Source organism: Prionailurus viverrinus, chromosome B1, assembly GCF_022837055.1.
Source record: "Prionailurus viverrinus isolate Anna chromosome B1, UM_Priviv_1.0, whole genome shotgun sequence".
NCBI lineage: Eukaryota > Metazoa > Chordata > Mammalia > Carnivora > Felidae > Prionailurus > Prionailurus viverrinus.
In genome coordinates, this window is record NC_062564.1 from 173,190,737 (window position 1) to 173,213,242 (window position 22,506).

At 39.2% G+C, this 22,506-nt stretch overlaps 1 protein-coding gene and 1 long non-coding RNA gene across 3 annotated transcripts in view; one reads left to right on the top strand and one right to left on the bottom strand.

Annotated features, from left to right (window-relative positions):
* The window catches only part of LOC125163693 (uncharacterized), a 33,844-nt gene extending 18,795 nt beyond the window's left edge, over positions 1-15,049 (bottom strand). The window contains exons 1-2 of the long non-coding RNA XR_007151540.1: positions 14,958-15,049; positions 13,268-13,370 (exon numbers count right to left, since the gene is read on the bottom strand). This is a non-coding gene — a long non-coding RNA (uncharacterized LOC125163693). The remainder of the gene's footprint in view (positions 1-13,267; positions 13,371-14,957) is intronic.
* SMIM14 (small integral membrane protein 14) overlaps positions 13,494-22,506 on the top strand; it is an 83,926-nt gene continuing 74,913 nt past the window's right edge. Inside the window, exon 1 of one of the 2 annotated variants that reach the window (XM_047855803.1) lies at positions 13,494-13,518. The gene's annotated coding sequence lies outside the window, so the exon portion shown is untranslated. Of the gene's footprint in view, positions 13,519-15,272; positions 15,432-22,506 lie in introns of those variants that run through there. The other variant, XM_047855801.1, reaches the window with a different exon arrangement.

Consider the following 22,506-nt stretch of genomic DNA (forward strand, 5'->3'; position numbering starts at 1 on the left):
TGCTTTTTTTTTTAATTTTTAAAAGGTTGATTTTATTTTATTATTTTTTTTAATATATGAAATTTATTGACAAATTGGTTTCTATACAACACCCAGGGCTCATCCCAAAAGGTGCCCTCCTCAATACCTATCACCCACCCTCCCCTCCCTCCCACCCCCCATCAACCCTCAGTTTGTTCTCAGTTTTTAACAGTCTCTTATGCTTTGGCTCTCTCCCACTCTAACCTCTTTTTTTTTTTTTTTTTCCTTCCCCTCCCCCATGGGTTCCTGTTAAGTTTCTCAGGATCCACATAAGAGTGAAACCATATGGTATCTGTCTTTCTCTGTATGGCTTATTTCACTTAGCATCACACTCTCCAGTTCCATCCACGTTGCTACGAAAGGCCATATTTCATTTTTTCTCATTGCCACGTAGTATTCCATTGTGTATATAAACCACAATTTCTTTATCCATTCATCAGTTGATGGACATTTAGGCTCTTTCCATAATTTTGCTATTGTTGAGAGTGCTGCTATGAACATTGGGGTACAAGTGCCCCTATGCATCAGTACTCCTGTATCCCTTGGATAAATTCCTAGCAGTGCTATTGCTGGGTCATAGGGTAGGTCTATTTTTAATTTTCTGAGGAACCTCCACACTGCTTTCCAGAGCAGCTGCACCAATTTGCATTCCCACCAACAGTGCAAGAGGGTTCCCGTTTCTCCACATCCTCTCCAGCATCTATAGTCTCCTGATTTGTTCATTTTGGCCACTCTGACTGGCGTGAGGTGATACCTGAGTGTGGTTTTGATTTGTATTTCCCTGATAAGGAGCGACGCTGAACATCTTTTCATGTGCCTGTTGGCCATCTGGATGTCTTCTTTAGAGAAGTGTCTATTCATGTTTTCTGCCCATTTCTTCACTGGGTTATTTGTTTTTCGGGTGTGGAGTTTGGTGAGCTCTTTATAGATTTTAGATACTAGCCCTTTGTCCGATATGTCATTTGCAAATATCTTTTCCCATTCCGTTGGTTGCCTTTTAGTTTTGTTGGTTGTTTCCTTTGCTGTGCAGAAGCTTTTTATCTTCATAAGGTCCCAGTAATTCACTTTTGCTTTTAATTCCCTTGCCTTTGGGGATGTGTCGAGTAAGAGATTGCTACGGCTGAGGTCAGAGAGGTCTTTTCCTGCTTTCTCCTCTAAGGTTTTGATGGTTTGCTGTCTCACATTTAGGTCCTTTATCCATTTTGAGTTTATTTTTGTGAATGGTGTGAGAAAGTGGTCTAGTTTCAACCTTCTGCATGTTGCTGTCCAGTTCTCCCAGCACCATTTGTTAAAGAGGCTGTCTTTTTTCCATTGGATGTTCTTTCCTGCTTTGTCAAAGATGAGTTGGCCATACGTTTGTGGGTCTAGTACTGGGGTTTCTATTCTATTCCATTGGTCTGTGTGTCTGTTTTTGTGCCAATACCATGCTGTCTTGATGATTACAGCTTTGTAGTAGAGGCTAAAGTCTGGGATTGTGATGCCTCCTGCTTTGGTCTTCTTCTTCAAAATTCCTTTGGCTATTCGGGGCCTTTTGTGGTTCCATATGAATTTTAGGATTGCTTGTTCTAGTTTCGAGAAGAATGCTGGTGCAATTTTGATTGGGATTGCATTGAATGTGTAGATAGCTTTGGGTAGTATTGACATTTTGACAATATTTATTTTTCCAATCCATGAGCAGGGAATGTCTTTTCATTTCTTTAAATCTTCTTCAATTACCTTCATAAGCTTTCTATAGTTTTCAGCATACAGATCCTTTACATCTTTGGTTAGATTTATTCCTAGGTATTTTATGCTTCTTGGTGCAGTTGTGAATGGGATCAGTTTCTTTATTTGTCTTTCTGTTGCTTCATTGTTAGTGTATAAGAATGCAACTGATTTCTGTACATTGATTTTGTATCCTGCAACTTTGCTAAATTCATGTATCAGTTCTAGCAGACTTTTGCTGGAGTCTATCGGATTTTCCATGTATAATATCATGTCATCTGCAAAAAGCGAAAGCTTGACTTCATTTTTGCCAATTTTGATGCCTTTGATTTCCTTTTGTTGTCTGATTGCTGATGCTAGAACTTCCAGCACTATGTTAAACAGCAGCGGTGAGAGTGGGCATCCCTGTCGTGTTCCTGATCTCAGGGAAAAAGCTCTCAGTTTTTCCCCGTTGAGGATGATGTTAGCTGTGGGCTTTTCATAAATGGCTTTTATGATCTTTAAGTATGTTCCTTCTATCCCGACCTTCTCAAGGGTTTTTATTAAGAAAGGGTGCTGGATTTTGTCAAAGGCCTTTTCTGCATCGATTGACAGGATCATATGGTTCTTCTCTTTTTTTTTATTAATGTGATGTATCACGTTGATTGATTTGCGAATGTTGAACCAGCCCTGCATCCCAGGAATGAATCCCACTTGATCATGGTGAATAATTCTTTTTATATGCTGTTGAATTCGATTTGCTAGTATCTTATTGAGAATTTTTGCATCCATATTCATCAGGGATATTGGCCTGTAGTTCTCTTTTTTTACTGGGTCTCTGTCTGGTTTAGGAATCAAAGTAATACTGGCTTCATAGAATGAGTCTGGAAGTTTTCCTTCCCTTTCTATTCTTGGAATAGCTTGAGAAGGATAGGTATTATCTCTGCTTTAAACGTCTGGTAGAACTCCCCTGGGAAGCCATCTGGTCCTGGACTCTTATTTGTTGGGAGATTTTTGATAACCGATTCAATTTCTTCGCTGGTTATGGGTCTGTTCAAGCTTTCTATTTCCTCCTGATTGAGTTTTGGAAGAGTGTGGGTGTTCAGGAATTTGTCCATTTCTTCTAGGTTGTCCAGTTTGTTGGCATATAATTTTTCATAGTATTCCCTGATAATTGTTTGTATCTCTGAGGGATTGGTTGTAATAATTCCATTTTCATTCATGATTTTATCTATTTGGGTCATCTCCCTTTTCTTTTTGAGAAGCCTGGCTAGAGGTTTATCAATTTTGTTTATTTTTTCAAAAAACCAACTCTTGGTTTCGTTGATCTGCTCTACAGTTTTTTTAGATTCTATATTGTTTATTTCTGCTCTGATCTTTATTATTTCTCTTCTTCTGCTGGGTTTAGGCTGCCTTTGCTGTTCCGCTTCTATTTCCTTTAGGTGTGCTGTTAGATTTTGTGTTTGGGATTTTTCTTGTTTCTTGAGATAGGCCTGGATTGCAATGTATTTTCCTCTCAGGACTGCCTTCGCTGCGTCCCAAAGCGTTTGGATTGTTGTATTTTCATTTTCATTTGTTTCCATATATTTTTTAATTTCTTCTCTAATTGCCTGCTTGACCCACTCATTGTTTAGTAGGGTGTTCTTTAACCTCCATGCTTTTGGAGGTTTTCCAGACTTTTTTCTGTGGTTGATTTCAAGCTTCATGGCATTGTGGTCTGAAAGTATGCATGGTATAATTTCAATTCTTGTAAACTTAAGAAGGGCTGTTTTGCGACCCAGTATATGATCTATCTTGGAGAATGTTCCATGTGCACTCGAGAAGAAAGTATATTCTGTTGCTTTGGGATGCAGAGTTCTATATATATGTCAAGTCCATCTGATCCAATGTCTCATTCAGGGCCCTTGTTTCTTTATTGACCGTGTGTCTAGATGATCTATCCATTTCTGTAAGTGGGGTGTTAAAGTCCCCTGCAATTACCACATTTTTATCAATAAGGTTGCTTATGTTTATGAGTAATTGTTTTATATATTTGGGGGCTCCAGTGTTCGGCGCATAGACATTTATAATTGTTCGCTCTTCCTGAAGGATAGACCCTGTAACTATTATATACTGTCCTTCTTCATCTCTTGTTACAGCCTTTAATTTAAAGTCTAGTTTGTCTGATATAAGTATGGCTACTCCAGCTTTCTTTTGGCTTCCAGTAGCATGATAAATAGTTCTCTATCCCCTCACTCTCAATCTAAAGGTGTCCTCAGGTCTAAAATGAGTCTCTTGTAGACAGCAAATAGATGGGTCTTGTTTTTTTATCCATTCTGATACCCTATGTCTTTTGATTGGCGCATTTAATCCATTTACATTCAGTGTTATTATAGAAAGATACGGGTTTAGAGTCATTGTGATGTCTGTATGTTTTATGCTTGTAGTGATGTCTCTGGGACTTTGTCTCACAGGGTCCCCCTTAGGATCTCTTGTAGGGCTGGTTTAGTGGTGACAAATTCCTTCAGTTTTTGTTTGTTTGGGAAGACCTTTATCTCTCCTTCTATTCTAAATGACAGACTTGCTGGATAAAGGATTCTTGGCTGCATATTTTTTCTGTCTAGCACACTGAAAATCTCATGCCAATTCTTTCTGGCCTGCCAAGTTTCAAAAGAGAGATCAGTCACGAGTCTTATAGGTCTCCCTTTATATGTGAGGGCACGTTTACCCCTTGCTGCTTTCAGAATTTTCTCTTTATCCTTGTATTTTGCCAGTTTCACTATGATATGTCGTGCAGAAGATCGATTCAAGTTACGTCTGAAGGGAGTTCTCTGTGCCTCTTGGATTTCAATGCCTTTTTCCTTCCCCAGTTCAGGGAAGTTCTCAGCTATTATTTCTTCAAGTACCCCTTCAGCACCTTTCCCTCTCTCTTCCTCCTCTGGGATACCAATTATGCGTATATTATTTCTTTTTAGTGTATCACTTAGTTCTCTAATTTTCCCCTCATACTCCTGGATTTTTTTATCTCTCTTTTTCTCAGCTTCCTCTTTTTCCAGAACTTTATCTTCTAGTTCACCTATTCTCTCCTCTGCCTCTTCCATCCAAGCCGTGGTCATTTCCATTTTGTTTTGCATTTCATTTAAAGCATTTTTCAGCTCCTCATGACTGTTCCTTAGTCCCTTGATCTCTGTAGCAAGAGATTCTCTGCTGTCCTGTATACTGTTTTCAAGCCCAGCGATTAATTTTATGACTATTATTCTAAATTCACTTTCTGTTATATTATTTAAATCCTTTTTGATCAGCTCATTAGCTGTTGTTATTTCCTGGAGATTCTTCTGAGGGGAATTCTTCTGCTTGGTCATTTCGGATAGTCCCTGGTGTGGTGAGGACCTGCAGGGCACTTCCCCTGTGCTGTGGTGTATAACTGGAGTTGGTGGGCGGGGCCGCAGTCAGACCTGATGTCTGCCCCCAGCCCACCGCTGGGGCCACAGTCAGACTGGTGTGTGCCTTCTCTTCCCCTCTCCTAGGGGCGGGATTCACTGTGGGGTGGCATGGCCTGTCTGGGCTACTTGCACACTGCCAGGCTTGTGATGCTGGGGATCTGGCGTATTAGCTGGGGTGGGTAGGCAAGGTGCACGGTGGCAGGGGGGGCAGGCTTAGCTCGCTTCTCCTTAGGTGATCCACTTCAGGAGGGGCCCCTCTTCTGTGGACCTCTCGTCTGCGCTTGGGTCTGGCGACTCCGTTCTGCTAATCCTCTGGCGGTTTTCTGGGTTATTTAGGCAGGTATAGGTGGAATCTAAGTGATCAGCAGGACGCGCGGTGAGCCCAGCGTCCTCCTACGCCGCCATCTTCCCAGAATTCCTAGTTTGCTTTTTAAAAATTTTTTATTTTGAGAGAGAGAGGAGAGGGAGAGAGAAAAATCCCAAGCAGGCTCCAGGCTGATAGTTTGCAGCCTGACATGAAGCTTGATCTCACAAATCATGAAATCATGATCTGAGCCGAAATCAGGAGTCAGATGCTCAACCGACTGAACCACACAGATGCTCCTCTAGTTTTATTTATGTGTATATGTTTAATGTGTTCCAGAGAATGAAATAAGTAATAGCTTTTATTTTTTTAAGATTTTATTTTTAAGGAATCTCTACACCCAGTGTGTGACTTGAATCCGCAACCCCAAGATTGAGAATTGCATGCTCTACCAACTGAGCCAACCAGATGCCCCTAAGTAATATCTTCTAAAAGGAAGAAATGTGAGGGGATTCTATCCCCCACCCCTTCTCTGTCTCTCTCCCACTTGCTCTCTCTCTCTCTGTATGTCTCTCAAAATAAAAACCCATTTTTTTTAAAGGAAGAAATGTAAAAGGGCAAAGGGCAACCATACTGAAGCTATCACACTGCTTCTCCACACTTATTAAACATTATCCACACTTACTTAAACATTATCTGCAACGTTAGAGGACAAATAGTTTACCTTTAATTTTCTTCACCCTAAATGCCTTTCTTTTTCAAATTTCTACTCAAGAAACTTTGATCTTTTCCTTCATCAGATCCCCTTCTTCCATATCTATTACACAAAAATTTGAAAACCATTCTAGAAATTTTATGTTAATTTTATTACTTTCTAAAAAATTAGCAAATAGATTACTATTAATCATTATATAGAAAAAAAATGAACATACAAAATCTTGTTTGGTTCTCTTTGCAGTTTTTTTCTTTGAGAGAGAGAGATAGAGCAAGAGAGCATGTGTGCACACAAGCAGGGGAGGGGCAGAGGGAGAGAGAGAATCTTAAGCAGGCTCCATGCCCCACACAGGGTCCAAGGCGGGGGTCTTGATCCCACAATTTGAGCCGAAATCAAGAGTCAGACACTTAACTGACTGAGCCACCCAGGCACTCCTCCCTTTGCAGTTTTAAATTACGAAGATACAACTCATGTTCTCTATCTGAGGAAATAGCATGATAGTAATGAAACAGCAAACTCTTCAAAATATGAGTAATTTGATTTATTCTGATGACTATAAAAGTGAATAGACTTTCTCAAGATCTAATTCTCTTGAATTTAAGTTGTATAAAACCATCTTCAACTGGCTAACATTAAGGTTTTACACTTGAGTAATAAAACAGCTCTAATGTGAATTTGCAGTGCCTCATTAACTTTCAAAAAACTGTAGAAGCATTGTTGACCAAAATTAATCCCAAGTAAATTAAGAGTTTACATATAAAAAATAACTGAGAGTTTAGAAGAAATTAGAAATAAATATTCATGGGGCGCCTGGGTGGCGCAGTCGTTAAGCGTCCGACTTCAGCCAGGTCACGATCTTGTGGTCTGTGAGTTCGAGCCCCGCGTCAGGCTCTGGGCTGATGGCTCAGAGCCTGGAGCCTGTTTCCGATTCTGTGTCTCCCTCTCTCTCTGCCCCTCCCCCGTTCATGCTCTGTCTCTCTCTGTCCCAAAAATAAATAAACGTTGAAAAAAAAAATTAAAAAAAAAAAAAGAAATAAATATTCATTAAATGTCTGGATCTGTATTTTCTTTGTAGGCCACATGATTTTCATATTCATAAATGTACCCCTAGTGACCAACACACAGTAGGTATTTATTCAACAAACATCTGCTGAACTGAATATAACCTAGGCTTAGAAGAAAAAAAACCTTAAAGGAAACTAGGAAATATTTTACTAAATAATTTCAGCACATTAAAAATTATAGTTACTAAAAAGCAACTGTAAAACATTGGAAGCAAATATGGTAAAGAGTAGAGATCTTTCTTAAATATTTCATACAAATTGCTAAAACATAAAAATATAAACCTCTCTGAACTTCAAGTTATCTTAGGCATTTTAACAGTTTGTAAACTGTTTTAATAGATTCAAAACCTTTACATCTGAGATAAAACCTCAGTCTCAAACACTGTTTGGAATGAATGGATTAATCTTAAGAACAAAGCCCAATACTCTCAGAATATTAATATTAAGAAACAGTAAATCTTTTTTTAGTGTTTATTTATTTTGAGAGAAAGAGAGAGAGAGAGAGAGAGAGAGAGAGCACAAGGAGGGGAGGGGCAGGGAGAGAGGGAGAGAGAGAATCCCAAGCAGACGCAGGGCTCAAACCCATAAATCACGAGATCATGACCTCAGCTGTAGTCAAGGGTCAGATGCTTAACTGACTTAGCCACCCAGGCACCCCAAAACACGATAATTCTTAATATGCTTAGTTCAGACTGTAGTTCAACTGCTGATATATTTTTAAAATCTCAAACGTGATATGATCAGGAATGATCTCATTTCCTAACACAACCGTCTTTACTTTTTAATATTCCCTTTTTTAGTATTAATATTCTTTACCCAGGTGTAATCATAATGTGCATGTTGTGTCATTTTCCCCTTTAACAATAAATAGGTTCCTAAGCATTTTCCCATACGCTGTATGGCAGTCATAATTAAAAATTCATTAAAGAGGGGCACCCAGGTGGCTCAGTTGGTTAAGCATCTGACTCTTGATTTTGGCTCAGGTCACAATCTCACAGTTCAAGACATCAAGTCCTATGTCAGGCTCTGCACTGACAGTGTGGAGCCTGCTTAAGATTCTCTCTCTCTCTCTCTGCCCCTACCTCACTCATGCTCTCTCTCTCTCTCTCTCTCAAAATAAATAAATAAACTTAAAAAATTAATTAATGACTTCAACACTGTACTGGAAGTCCTAGCCAAAGCTGTTAGGCTAGAAAAGTAAATAAAAGGCATCCAAATTGGAAAGGAAGTAAAATTATCTCTGTTTCTAGATGATATAATCTTATATGTAGAAAACCCTGAAGATTCCACAAAAAACCTGTTAGAACTAATAAATTCAGCAAAGTTGCAGGATACAAAATCACCACTCAAAAATCAGTTGCATTCCTATATACTAACAATGAACAATTGGAAAGAAAAATTAAGAAAACAATTCCATTTATAATAGCATCAAAAATGTTTAGGAATAAACTTAATTAAGGAAGTGAAAAACTAATACACTGAAAACTAGAAAACATTGCTGAAAGAAATTAAAGAAAAAAATAAATGAAAATACATCTATCCCGTGTTCATGGATTGGAAGATTTTATATTATTAAGATGTCAGCACTATCTAAAGTGATCTACATATCAACATGCTCCATGTCAAAATCTCAATGACATTTTTTTCAGAAATAGAAAAATCATGCCTAAAATTCATATGGAATCTCAAGGGACCCTGAATAGTCAAAACAATCTTAAAATAAGAAGAAGGGGCACCTGGGTGGCTCAGTTGGTTGAGTGTCCAACTTTGGGTCAGGTCATGATCTTGTGGTCCATGAGTTTGAGCCCCGCCTCAGGCTCTGTGCTGACAGCTCAGAGCCTGGAGCCTGTTTCAGATTCTGTGTCTCCCTCTGTCTGCCCCTCCCCCATTCATGCTCTGTCTCTCTCTCTCTCTCTCTCTGTCAAAAATAAATAAACTTTAAAAAAAATAAGAAGAAAAAAGTTGAAGGTCTCACATTTCTGGATTTCAAAACCTACTCTAGAGCCATAGTAATTGTAATCAAAACAGTGTGGTACTGGCATAAAAACAGATACACACACACACACACACATGTGATAGTATTCTATCCCAGAAATAAACATTCATGTATATGGTCAGATGATTTTTGACAAGAGTATCCAGATCATTCAATGGGGAAAGAACAATCTCATCAACAAATGGTGCTCAGAAAAATAGATATCCAAATACAGAGGAATGAAGTAGAACCTTACCTTACACTATATAGAAACATCAGCTGAAAATTGATCAAAGACTTAAATTGAGTAGCTAAAACTATTTATATAACTCTTAGAAGAAAATCAGGTAGGGGCACCTGGGTGGCTCGGTTAGTTAAGCATCTGATATTGGCTCAGGTCATGATCTCATGGTTTAAGAGATCAAGCTCTGCGTCAGGCTCTGTGCTGACAGCTCAGAGCCTCGAGCCTGCTTTGATTCTCTGTCTCCCTCTCTCTCTGCACCTCCCTTGCTTGTGTGCTCTCTCTCAAAAACAAATATTTTATTTTTTTTAATTTTTTTTAACGTTTATTTTTGAAACAGAAAGAGACAGAGCATGAATGGGGGAGGGTCAGAGAGAGAGAGACACAGAATCTGAAACAGGCTCCAGGCTCTGAGCTGTCAGCACAGAGCCCGACGCGGGGCTCGAACTCATGGACCGCAAGACCATGACCTGAGCCAAAGTCGGCCACTTAACCAACTGAGCCACCCAGGTGCCCCAAAAACAAATATTTTAAAAAAAGAGAAGAAAACTGGGGAAAAACTTCATGACATTGGATTTGGCAATGATTTCTTGGCTATGACACCAAAAACAGGCATTTCAAAGAAAAAAAATAGATAAATTGGACTTTATCAAAATTTAAAACTTTTGTGTAAAGGACACTGTCAATAGAGTGAAAAGGCAACGCATGGTATGAAAGAAAATATTTGCAAATTATATATCTAATAAGGGATTAATATCCTGAATATATAAACAACTCCTACAACTCAAAAACAACAAAAAAAGAACCACCCAGTTAAAAATTGGGCAAACTACTTGAATAGACATTTCTCTAAAGGAGATATATACAAACTGCCAATTAGCACATGAAAAGATTTTCAACATCACTGTTAGGATAATGCAAATCAAAACCATAATGATACACCACCTCACACCCATTAGGATGGCTGATATGGAAAAAAAAAAAAAGAAACTGACAAGTGTTGGTGGGGATGTGGAGAAACGAACCCTTATACACTGCTGGTAGGAATGTAAAAGTGTGTAGCTACTGTGGAAAACAGTATGATGGCTCCTCAAAATATTAAATATAGAATAACCATATGCTCCAGCAATTTCGCTTCTGGGTATATGTCTAAAAGAATTGAAAGCGGTGACTTGAATAGATATTTGTACTTCCATGTTCATAGCAGTTTTACAATAAGCCAAAAGGTGGAAGCAACCCAAGTTTTGTTGTTGTTGTTGCTGTTGCTTTGTCTCTTTAGGGAGAGAGAGAAAGCACAAGCAAGGGAGAGAGACATTTGGGGAGGGGGGGAAAGAGAGAGAGAGAGAGAGAGAGAGAGAGAGAGAGAGAGAGAGAGAGAGAATCCCAAGCATGTTCCACACTCAGCACAGACTCCGACGTGGGGCCTGATCCCATGAGCCTGAGACCAAAACTGAGACCAAAATTAAGAATCAGACACTCAACTCAGTGAGCCACCCAGATGCCCCAGAAGCAACCCAAGTTTTTATCAATGGATGAATGAATAAACAAAATGTGGTATATACATATGATGAAATATTATTATTCAGCCTTAAAAATGGAGGAAAATCTGCTATATGCTACAACATGGATGACCTTAATTATGCTAACTGAAAGAAGTCAGTCACAAAAGGACATTTTCATTTAAGTGATGATTCATTTATTCATTTATGATTTATTTTAAGTTTTATTTAAGTAATCTCTACACCTTACATGGGGCTTGAACTCACAACCCTGAGATCAAGAGTCACATGTTCTTCTGACTGAGCCAGCCAGGAACAACCCTGTATGATTCATTTATATGAAGTGCCAAGAGTAGTCAAATTTACAGAGATAGAAAGTGGAATGGTGGTTGCCAGGGACTGGGAGAAGGGGGAATGGGGAATTAGTGTTAACAGGCAGAGTTTTAATTGGGAGAGATGAAAAAGTTCTGGAGATTGATGTTGGTGATTGTTGCACAACATGAATGTATTTAATGCCATAGAACTGTATAATCAAAAGTGGTTAAAATAGTAAATTTCATACTATATATGTGTAACCACTCTTTATGGATTAAATTAGGTCTCCTCAGATTCATGTGTTGAAGCCCTAACACCCAGTGTGACTATATTTGGAGATAGGGCCTATAAGGAAGTAATTAAAGGTAAATGAGGTCATAAGGGTGAGCCCTAATTCAATAGCATTAGCGTCCTTATAAGAAGAAGAGATATCAGGAGGGCCTATGCACAGAAGAAAGGCCATGTAAGGACAGTCAGGTGGTGGCCGTTTGTAAGTCTGGAAGAGAGGTCTCGCCAAAAACCAAACCTGTGGGCACCTTGATCTTGGATTTCCTACCACCAGAACTTTGAGAAAATAAATTTCTGTCGTTTGAGCCATTTAGTTTGTGGTATTCTGCTATGGCAGCCTGTGCAGACTAATACAACCACAAAAAAAAAAAAGTGAAAAAAATTAGTAATGTTTTTCATTGCAAAAATAATATATGGCTATGTAAAAATTCAAACCATACAAAAGGGTAAAAAGTCATAAGGAAGTCTCTCATCACTTCCTCCTCTCCACCCTCCTTCCCTGTCCCCAGTAATCAGTGTCAGTAGTTTTAGGAATATCTTCCAGAATGCTTTTATGAATATATAAAGCATGTATTATTTACAAACACTTTCTTCTTCTAGATCAAGAATCAAACTAGGGTCTGGTTCAGAAAGGGAAGAATTTTCAAGTTTGTCAATCCCGAACATATAATTTAACATATTCATCCATTCCATTCCATGTTTAGATTATTTTTAGATTTTTTTTCTCCATCATACAAAATGTGATTAACTTTCTTAAAATCTTTCTTTTTAAATTATTTCTATCCTCAAGTTTCTTAGATCGTAACACACAATGTAACAAGGTTATCCTTTCCATTACCATTGTTCACATAGGTTATTTCCATATTTTTATTTCCATCATATAAATGTAATTAATATCTTCATAATCTTACTTTTAAATTATTTAAGTTCCTAATAGTGAAATTGAGCCAATTTTTTTGAGAACTTCATATATATCACCAAATTGATTTCTGAAAAGCTAACTGCCAACTTAAGTTTCTACTAGTAGTATTAATAGTACAAATATTAGATACTCCTACTTAAAAATATCTCCAGGGATGCCTAACTGGCTTGGTCGGTGGAGCATGTGACTCTTGATCTTAGGGTTGTTGTGAGTTCAAGTCCCACGTTGGGTGTAGAGATTACTGAGACATAAAAAACCTTAAAAAAAAAAGTCTCATAAGGTAGTAGTTAAAAAAGGAAAGCTTACTTTAATTTGCATTTTTGATGAGATTGAAGATTTTCAAATATTAGTTGTTTGTATCTCCATTTGTGTGTAAGCCATCAGTTCATACTCTACACCTACACAAGTATTGGAGACAAGTAATATCTTCCTTATTAATATGTATGAGTCCTTCATATATTATGGTGCTACTCCCTTATCAATATTTATTTCCAGTATTTTCCAAGGGGTATGTCTTTTATGGGCCATTCATCAAATATTTATTCAGTATCTACTATGTTCCATGTACTGTGTTAGGATTCTGTGTTATTCTTCAAATTACATATAGAATTACACATGCACTTTTTTTTCCTATTGTTTAAAGTTTAGAAAGGTTGAACTTTATGATTGGGCAAACAACCATATAAGATCCCGAATCACTGTCTGTGGGTAAAGCTGGCCCTTCCTATCTCATGAGATTACAAACAGATGCTGGACAAGGATGCAGTCATCCAATGCTTGACTAGGATTAGAAGATCAGCCCAAAGTAGCTCACTCACATGGCTGGTAAGTTGGTGTGGTTGTCGATGGAGGCTTTTGCTCCTCTTCACATGTTCCCTTCATAGAGGTGCTTGAGTGGAGTGGTGTGTAGACTAGCTTCCCCTATGGCACACAAACCAAAAGAATGAGGTGGAAAGCTGCAATCAGTGCCTTTATGACCTAGCCTCAGAAGTCACATGCCTTCAGCTGTATTCTATGGATCAGCTTAGTCCTGAATCAAAAGTGCTGGAGGCGGACTACATTTACAGAGGTGAGAATCATTGGAGTTTACCTTGGAAGCTACCTACCAAGGATCCTAACATCTTGATTTTTCCTGTAGTTTACTTTATTAAAGCAAATATTGATAATTTTGCAACAACCCATATGATTCTAGTTGTGACATACTGTTGTTTTAAACACAGCTGTGTTTGCAAACACATCTGTGCACAGGAGTGCACTCAAGCATATAAGACTTTCTTTTTTTTTAAATGTTTATTTATATTTGAGAGAGAGAGAGAGAGCAGGGGAGGGGCAGAGAGTGAGGGAGACACAGAACCTGAAGCAGGTTCCAGGCTCCAAGCTGTCAGCACAGAGCCTCATGCAGGGCTCCAACCCATAAGCAGTAAGATCATGACCTGAGACAAAATCGGATGTTCAACCTTAACCAACTGAGCCACCCAGGCGCCCAAAGACTTTGTTCCACAAATTAAAGTTCCACAAATTCAAGACCCTTTGCTATAGCAACATGAACTTCATTAGGGCCTTAGATTCCACCTCAAGCTCTCTAAATTTGAGTAGAGTTCAAGATGTCAGATTAAGGGCCAAGAAGTTTGACTTCTATTTACTTGTAATCTGTTAATTAACTAGCAAACACTTTTTTTTTTTTTACCAGAAACCTTATTTAGAAATCTTTAGCTGTGTAAAGATTTACACATGAAAAATATCTTTCAGATTATATTACTAATTTGCTAAAGGTGACTCAATCAGTTGAAATGATTTACTAAGTAGCTGGGTAGAAATTCGTTAAGGTCACTAAATCAGGGTAAGGAAGACAGTTTCTTAGGAGTTTTCACCGCTTCTGGAGGATAGGCAGAGAGGATCTGCCTTTGTGAAATCTTTGTTTGGAACTTACACTTTTACTTGCCATTGGTCCTGTTCTAATTAAAGTTTGTTAATTCCTGGGCCTAAGAAACAATAGAGTAGCTGTAAATTTTGCCAAATTGGGAAATTTCCGGGGCCCCAAAGGTTTAGCTGGTAGACTAAGGCCAGAATGGGAGAGCAGGAAGTACCAACTTGGTCCAAAAATAACTAGGGTTCTTACTCCCCTAATAGCATTCCTGCAATTAAAGCTTAGGGGTGCCACCCAACAATGCTTACCCCCTCCCTGTTCACTGTCTCCCGACCCGCAAGTCATCGATGCTGACATATTCTCTTTTTCTAAGCTTAATTTTAGACAGCTTTCCGGGTGCAAAAACATTAGGGGAGGGTAAAGAAGATCAATAACTGCTACATCTGACATACTTTTGTGCATCAGACTAAATACTCATCTCCTAATTTTCACTCGGGCCTGAGTGATAAAAAAAAATAAAAATCTCTACAGAGGTACCCTTTCTCAGCACCCGTGAACTTGAGCCCACCTCTACTTCTACCCTCGCAATTCTAAGGACTCGGGTCAGAGAAAGCCACCAGCTCAGACAAAGGGAAATGCACAGCAAAGGTCGTTGTCCACCAAAGACAAAACAGAGGCTACGCGGGTCAGTTAAACAAACCGGGGCCTCGCCCTCCTCACTTCACAGTGCTCGGCCCCACCCCTCCCGACCGGAACTGCAACCCCCGCGCCTTGCGCCCCCACGAATAGCGTGTCGCTCGCGCCCGCCCCGCCTCCTCCAACGCACTGGGCAGGCGCGGGGTGCGCGCATGCTCCGCAGGCGGGCTGCTGGGGTCTCGAGTCGCTGCAATCTGTTGCGCCGCCGCCCGCGGGAGCCGGCAGATCCGGGTCTCGTGGCTTGGAGTGACGTGGTCAGTCGAATCAAAACAGAGGAGGGGAGGAAGTCAGCGGCCAGGAGCAGCAGCGGCCGCGGCGTCCCGAGCAGCCGCAGCGTTCCGGAAGCTTCAGGCGGTTTTTCTGCCGAGCCTGGGTCCCGGCCCCCATCCTCCCCGCCCCGTCGGTTGTTGTCTGGGCGGGTGAGTGTCTCCCCCTTTACCACCGCCGTTTGCCGGCCCACCCTCCCGTCACCCTGTTTTTCTTGGGGGTTCCTCAGGCTCTGGGGAACTGCGGCGGCTGCGGCAGAGCGGGGCTGGCTTCTCAGGCTTGGTGGTTCTTCGGCCGGGCTGGTGACTCTGCACCGGGAGAAGCCCGCTGCTGCCGAGTCCGCGCCCCCCGGCGAAGAGCGAGGCAGAGAACCTGCAATTTGGCTCTCTCTGCAGGAAACCAGAGTCGGGGCTTGGCAGGAAAGTGGACGGTAGCCACGGGTGGTTTTATTTTTAGGGCAAGACCGTCAGCTCGGGTGGAGGCGTATAATGGAGTAAAAAGAAGAGAATCGTAGCTGAAAGGAAAAACCCACAAACCCTGAAACCTACACTCTGTCATTTACCTCTATTTCTCTAGGTTTGATGAAGTCATTAGAATGCGTCCTTTGTTGTGATTGATGAGCCAGGAAAGCTGCCATCCAGAAAGCGGAAGCTTTTTTAGCTCTTATTGTGGTGGGAGTTTAAAGTATTCCTTTTTTCTGTTTGTTCAGTTAGTAGAACTGGAGCTGACAGTAAAGAGGTAGTACCCTTTATAAAGATAGATAATGTGCGATAAACTGGTTACCGGAGTACCTGAAGTCCAGTGTTGCCGTTTAAAGCCAAAGTTTTCCAAAGTGGCTGTTTCTGTGTGTGTTAGGATTTTAGCCAAGATGATGTTTGTTAGCTGTAGAAAGTCGATAGGATGTTTTCACTTGTCCTAGTTTGCCGAATCGAAGATTCGGCCTTATTAGAATGTCTTGGTTTTGCATGGAGAGCCAGATGAGCCTCACGCACGTAATATCTGCGTTTGTTGAAGAGACCTTCCAGTTTTTGTGTGTTGTAAACCGTTGTCAGCTCTACATGCACGATAACTTGAGGTGTAAGGACGGTGGAAGACCTTTCAGGTGTTTTAGTCTTTAGACCCTATTCAGTGGAGGTTGCAGAAAGCTTGTGTTCTCTTTGACTTCAGGTGGCCGGCCACGCAGATTCTTCTAGTGTAGGCTGCTTCAAACCCTGCCACCCTCTGCGCCCCTCGACAGCACAGAGACAAGAGGACCAAACCTCCTTTTTGCCCTCAGTTGGTGTTTAAAAAAAGAAGATTTTGTTGTTGTTGTATGGTCCCCAGAAAACTGATTAATTGAGGTGTTTCTTTGGTAAATGGCAAGAAAGGAGAAAACACGTGTGTGCTAATTGATTGCCCCTTAGGAAATCCAGAAAGAGTACTTAGGAATTTAGGCTACTCCCTTGAAGGGTGTATCCTTGGGTGATATAACATGGATCACTTCTTAACGAATTTCTTTCTCCTATATGTGCAATTGAGATCTTTTTTCTTAATACCACAGTTGGAATCCTGCTGATTTAGAAAAATGAAATTGTTTTCTTGAAGTTCTTTTTTTTTTTTTTTACCTTTTATGTAACCTGTAACTGAATATTTTTGCTTATATGCAATACTTTGTAATAATTGGAGAATTATTACAATTAATAAACAAGAAAATAAGTCATTGATAATCCTGCCATCCAGAGATGACCAAAATGTTAGTGGTTTATATCCTTCCAGACTTCTTTTTTGCAGTTAGACATTTTATTCAAAAATGGTATCATAACTGCATATGCTTTTCTGTAACCTTGCTTTTTTGCATAGTAGTACTTTGGAGTAACAAAATTTATATTTTAATAGATACGGACTTTTGGAACCTATCTTTTAGGGTATATTCACTGTATATTTGCCAAACCTTTCCTCCCAAACTTTTATGATAATACGAAGAAGTTAATATGCATTGTGTAGCCGTGGAACGTTTTCTTGTTTAACCCTTGGGAGAGCAGGCACAAAATAGCCTAAGTTGATAACAGGTAGTTTAAAAGAGTTTTACTAATTTAGTGATTTGATTCAGGTAAAGCTTTAGTTCTGTTCCATAGCTACACTGTGCTCCAAATGCTGACCAGCTGTCCAGGCCTCCGTTAGTGAGGTCCTGAAAGATTTGAGTTTATGAATCACACTGAAGAGTCTTGGATGTATGCCCGTTTAGCCCAGTGCCTTCTTGGTGGTGCCAAAAGAGAAGGAAATGTTCCCTTCACCTCAGCTTCAAAAGATAAGTACTGTCTAGGAAGTATCCTAAGTATACTAATAACCTATTTACATCTGTTAGTTGTGAACTTACCTAGAACCTTTAAGTCTATTTTTATTCTGTATCTCTTGGGTAATTAGTCCCAGATGCTTACTACTTATTTTGTGACTTAGTTCTTTTTTCTTTGACTTACCTTAATTGGAGTGTTTATATTCTAAATTTGGCCATTACTACCCATCGCTACCGCCTCTACCTTTGTCACCTTTCACCATATCTGGCCTACTGTAGTAACCTCCTGACCTCCCTGCCTCCACTTTGCCTTTTTATGGTAATTCCCCTTACCACAGCCCAGAGATCCTTTAAAGTGTAAATTATGTTGCCTTGTTTTTGGAGAGCCTTTCATCACATTCAGAATAAAATACAAACGACGTGTTCTGGAACAGCCTCCTTCCCTTAACTCACCTTGTATCGCTCTGCCTAGATTAGTACCCTAGGGCCTGGCCATGTCTGTTCCTGTGTTCTAGACCCACTAGGACAAGCTGGGAACTTGCTAGGCTTGTTCCTGCCTTAGGGCGTTTGAGCTTGCTGTACCCTGTGGCTTCAGTATTCTCCCAGATCTTGCTATGGCTGATTCCATCATGTCATTCAGGTTTCAGATGTTTCTTTGAGGAAATTTCTCCCCAGTTCTCTCTCCATTTTCTTTTATTTTATTCATAACATTTTGCACTATCTGGAATTTCCCTATTTTTTTAATATTCTGGTTCCTATGCTAGAAGTTAAACTGTGAAAATTGGGATCTTGGGGATGTTTTCCTATTCTCTGCCTAGTAGGTACTTAATGAATGTTAGTTGAATGAATGAACTTGCTGAACATGTCTGTATTCCTCTTGAAGATACTGTCAGTTTAGATAAGCCCTTTATATAGAAGAATCCTAGTTTTGAGTCTTTTTTTTTTTTTTTTTTTTTTTGTAATAGGACAGTGGCTTGATTCTCTTACTTCAGTAATTCTTGATGTTTGGGCCAGAGCATGGTTACATTCTACTTTAGAACTGTAGAATTAATCCCTGGGAGGAATGGGTTCCAGGAATCTGCATTTTCAACAAGCCCTTGAGGTGATTTTAATGCATATCAAAGTTTGAGAATGTTTCTTAATATTTTAATGGCTTTTCTCTGGGAGATTACTTCTTGCTTTGTAGTAATAATGATAGCTACCATTTTGGGGAACTCTCTTACGTGTTAGGTACTATGCTAAAAAATTACATGTTTTTCAGTCAACTGTAGATGTAGAACAACTCTGACGTAGGTATTCCTACTTCCATTTTACACATGAAGGAACTGTGACATGGTAAGTGGCAGAAAGTTGGACTTGAACATATCTGTTAATCACTGTACCCTACTGCCTCTGAACTAGTGTTTAGAATTGTACACAGTACTTTGGTTTTGATAGACCATGTTTTTGTTAAGGGCAAGATAGTGTATTCTATCATTTCCAATCCAATCCTTAATGAAGTCCATTGGTTTGTTGGTCTTTTTGCTGAAGTTGCACAGGCAAAGTTGCAGAGGGAGAGGACCTCTGTAAAAACTCCTAGGTCTTCTTGCTTTGTTGTATTGAGAGCCTACCAGGCTTAAAGTAAATTTTAAGTATTTAAAGTTTTCTCCTTCCTGTGCATTACCTTGTCTTCCACACACCAAAAACCTACCACTTTCTGCCTGCTTATGTAGTCATTTGAATTCTTTCTGTATTTTCTCCATTGATGTGAGTGATTAACTATTTGGACTATCATTGGATCATTGTAAACTGAATAGATTTTTCACTGCAAAACCCCTTTCCAAATGAGCTAAAAAAATGTTAAATTTGATTGGTGTGTTGATTTTTTTTTAGGTGGGGGAACTTAATCTAGAAAAATACTGGTTGTCTTTAGTTTCTTCCTAGTCTTTAAGCCTAGCTAACTGTGTTTATCTTTGGAGGCTCAGGTCACACAAGACCTTTACCAGAGCTCTGTCCTCACCCTCCTCAGGCTTCTGTAAATAGCAGTGTTTCTGATCCCATCACTTCACTTTCTGTATTTAGTTGTCTGTGGCTATCTGGCCTATTTGATCGGAAGACCCATGAGGTCAGGGAGGACCAGTTAGACAATCAGTAGGCATGTTGATGTAACAAATAAAAGAAGAAAAATAACAACTTTAATCTGTGTTTGTAAAAAATGGTACATTGCTAAAAGGAATTATTTGTGATCTTTTCCCATATAATTTAATAGGACTTAGAACAAAACCTCAATACAAGACCCTAAATTGTCCAAATTAATAAATAGTGATATATTGGTATATGAAATATAAAGATTTTGCAGAAAGTGAAGCACTCCCAACTGTTCTTTGTTATATTTTGGCTTCTATAAGGACTTTTTATGACCATAAAACTTCTTAGATGATTAACTGATACATGCTACAGGCTTATAAATAAAGGTATTCTTTTGGTACGTGTTTATGTGCATATTCGTGTTTTGGCCCACATAATAAGTACTAACATATGAATGGTTGTTTCTGTAGTTGGGCACATATCAGCAGATCCTCCATTTGGATAAAGAGCAGTTTGGGCACTTTAAAAGCCATTTTGAAAAAGGGCTGAAAATTATTTGAGTCTGAAATTAAACAGTGGTTACCTGCCTGAATATCAATAATAGTGGCATTTACCTTTTATGGCTATATTTGCCAGCCCCTTGAATTCCTTCACACACTTCCCATTTACTTGTCACATCAGTCCTCCCAAGTCAGATACTGTTATCCTAATTTACACTGCAGGAAACAGGCTCTGACTAGTTAGGTAAGTTGCCCAGGGTAAAGCCACTGGTACTGTTGGGATTCAAACCCAATTTTCCCCTGACCCAAAGCTCATGGACTTTATATGGCAGCAGTATTGACTGATCTTCCATGATCATAGAAGTTATAGTAAGTAAACCTACTTTTTACAGCTGTCAGAATATGCTAGTAGAACTCCTTTCATGAATTGAAGATGGATTTCTAATAGCCCCTGTGTTTTGGTTTTTTTTTTTAACATAAGAGATGCTTGTTATGAAAAGCTGCAAGACGGTAGTATATGAAGCCCAACACAACAAAATCTGTAATCTTCTCATTCAGAAGTTATCTCTGTACATGGCATTTTCTTCCAGTCTTTTATTTATTTATTTAAAATGAATCTTTGGGGGACGTCTGGGTGGCTTAGTCGGTTGAGCATCTGACTCTTGATTTCAGCTCAGGTCACCATCTTGAGATCCATAGGATCGAGCCCCGTGTTGCACTCTGTACTGACAGCGCACAGCCTACTTGGGATTCTCTCTCTACTCTCTCTCTGCCCCACCCTCCCACCAAAATAAATAAATAAACTTAAAAAAAATTTTTTAAATAAAAAACTTCATCTTTGGTGTAAATAAGATGTAATACCCACATGTATCTTAGTTTAGTTTTGTGGGGTTTTGTTTTTGTTTTAACTTAATGAGCTTTTTTCCATGGCCTTAGAAACTTTCTACTTTCTTGATTTCTAGAAACTTTTTTATTTTTAACTGACTACATTTTTTTTTTTTACTTTTTATTTTTTTAAAATCTTTCTTTCTCTTTTTAGTAATCTCTGCACCCAACCTGAGGCTCAAACTCAAGATCCGAAGATCAAGAGTTGCTCACTCTTCTGATTGAGCCAGCCAGGCACCCCTTAACTGGCTATATTTTAGAAGATATTTTGAATAAGCTTGATTACTTGGAGTTTTCATTTAATGTTGGACATGAGTGTAGTTGCCAGTTTCACCATTATAAATGATACTGTGATGAACCGTGGCTTTAAAAGTTAACCTAAGCTTTCAATGATTAGAGCAACCAGTCTAATTCTTTTTTTTTAAGTTATATTTAAGACTTTTTAATGATTTGAAATGTAGTGATTTTAATCGTAATTTGACAAGTATATACAGTATACATGTATTTGTGATGCCTAGAAAATTTACATGAGAGTTTTTTTTTTTTTTAACGTTTTATTTATTTTTGAGACAGGGAGAGACAGAGCATGAACAGGGGAGGGTCAGAGAGAGGGAGACACAGAATCTGAAAGAGGCTCCAGGCTCTGAGCTGTCAGCACAGAGCCCGACGTGGGGCTCGAACTCACGGACCGCGAGATCATGACCTGAGCCGAAGTCGGCTGCTTAACCGACTGAGCCACCCAGGCGCCCCTACATGAGAGTTTTTAATAGAGATTACCTCAAAGGGGAGAAAAGTACTTTTAACTTTACTTTAAAAAAGAAAAAACTTCTTGTTATTTGAATTTTGAAACTATAAATGTGTATTGTTTAAAAAAAAATCAAGTCCTGGGGCACCTGGCTGGCTCAGTTGGTTGAGCATCCAACATCCGCTCAGGTCGTGATCTCAACAGTTTGTGAGTTTAAGCCCTGCAGCAGGCTTGCTGCTGTTAGCACAGAGCCCGTTTCAGATATTCTGTTCTCCTCTCTTCTGTCTCTCCCCCCGCTCCTGCTCATGCTCTCATTTTAAAAAATTAAAAAATAAATGTAAAAAAATCAACTCCTTTGAAAAATTAAAATCTTTCTTCTAAACTAAAACCTAATTTTTAGATGTGTAATAGGGTTTCTATTTTGTTAATAACATTTTAAACCTCAGTGCTCTTGTTTTGGAGAAAGTTACCTTCTCATAGCTTATTTTCCTACTGAATTTTCATTTCCTATTTTAAATTTAGGTCGTGGCACAGATGTGAGTCTCAGCTTTTTAAAAATACAAAATGAAGCTGGTTTTTGCTTGACTGCACTCATTGATAAGTACTACATGTGCAGTGTTTTCAGAATTTAACAGCTTAAAATAAAGATGTTTCAAATCAAGATAGGAAAGCAGTAAGCATCTTCCTGGTATATGCAACAGACTTAGAGGTGTTCTGGCTGCTAGCTTGTTTTATATTACTATATACTTTTTAAAACA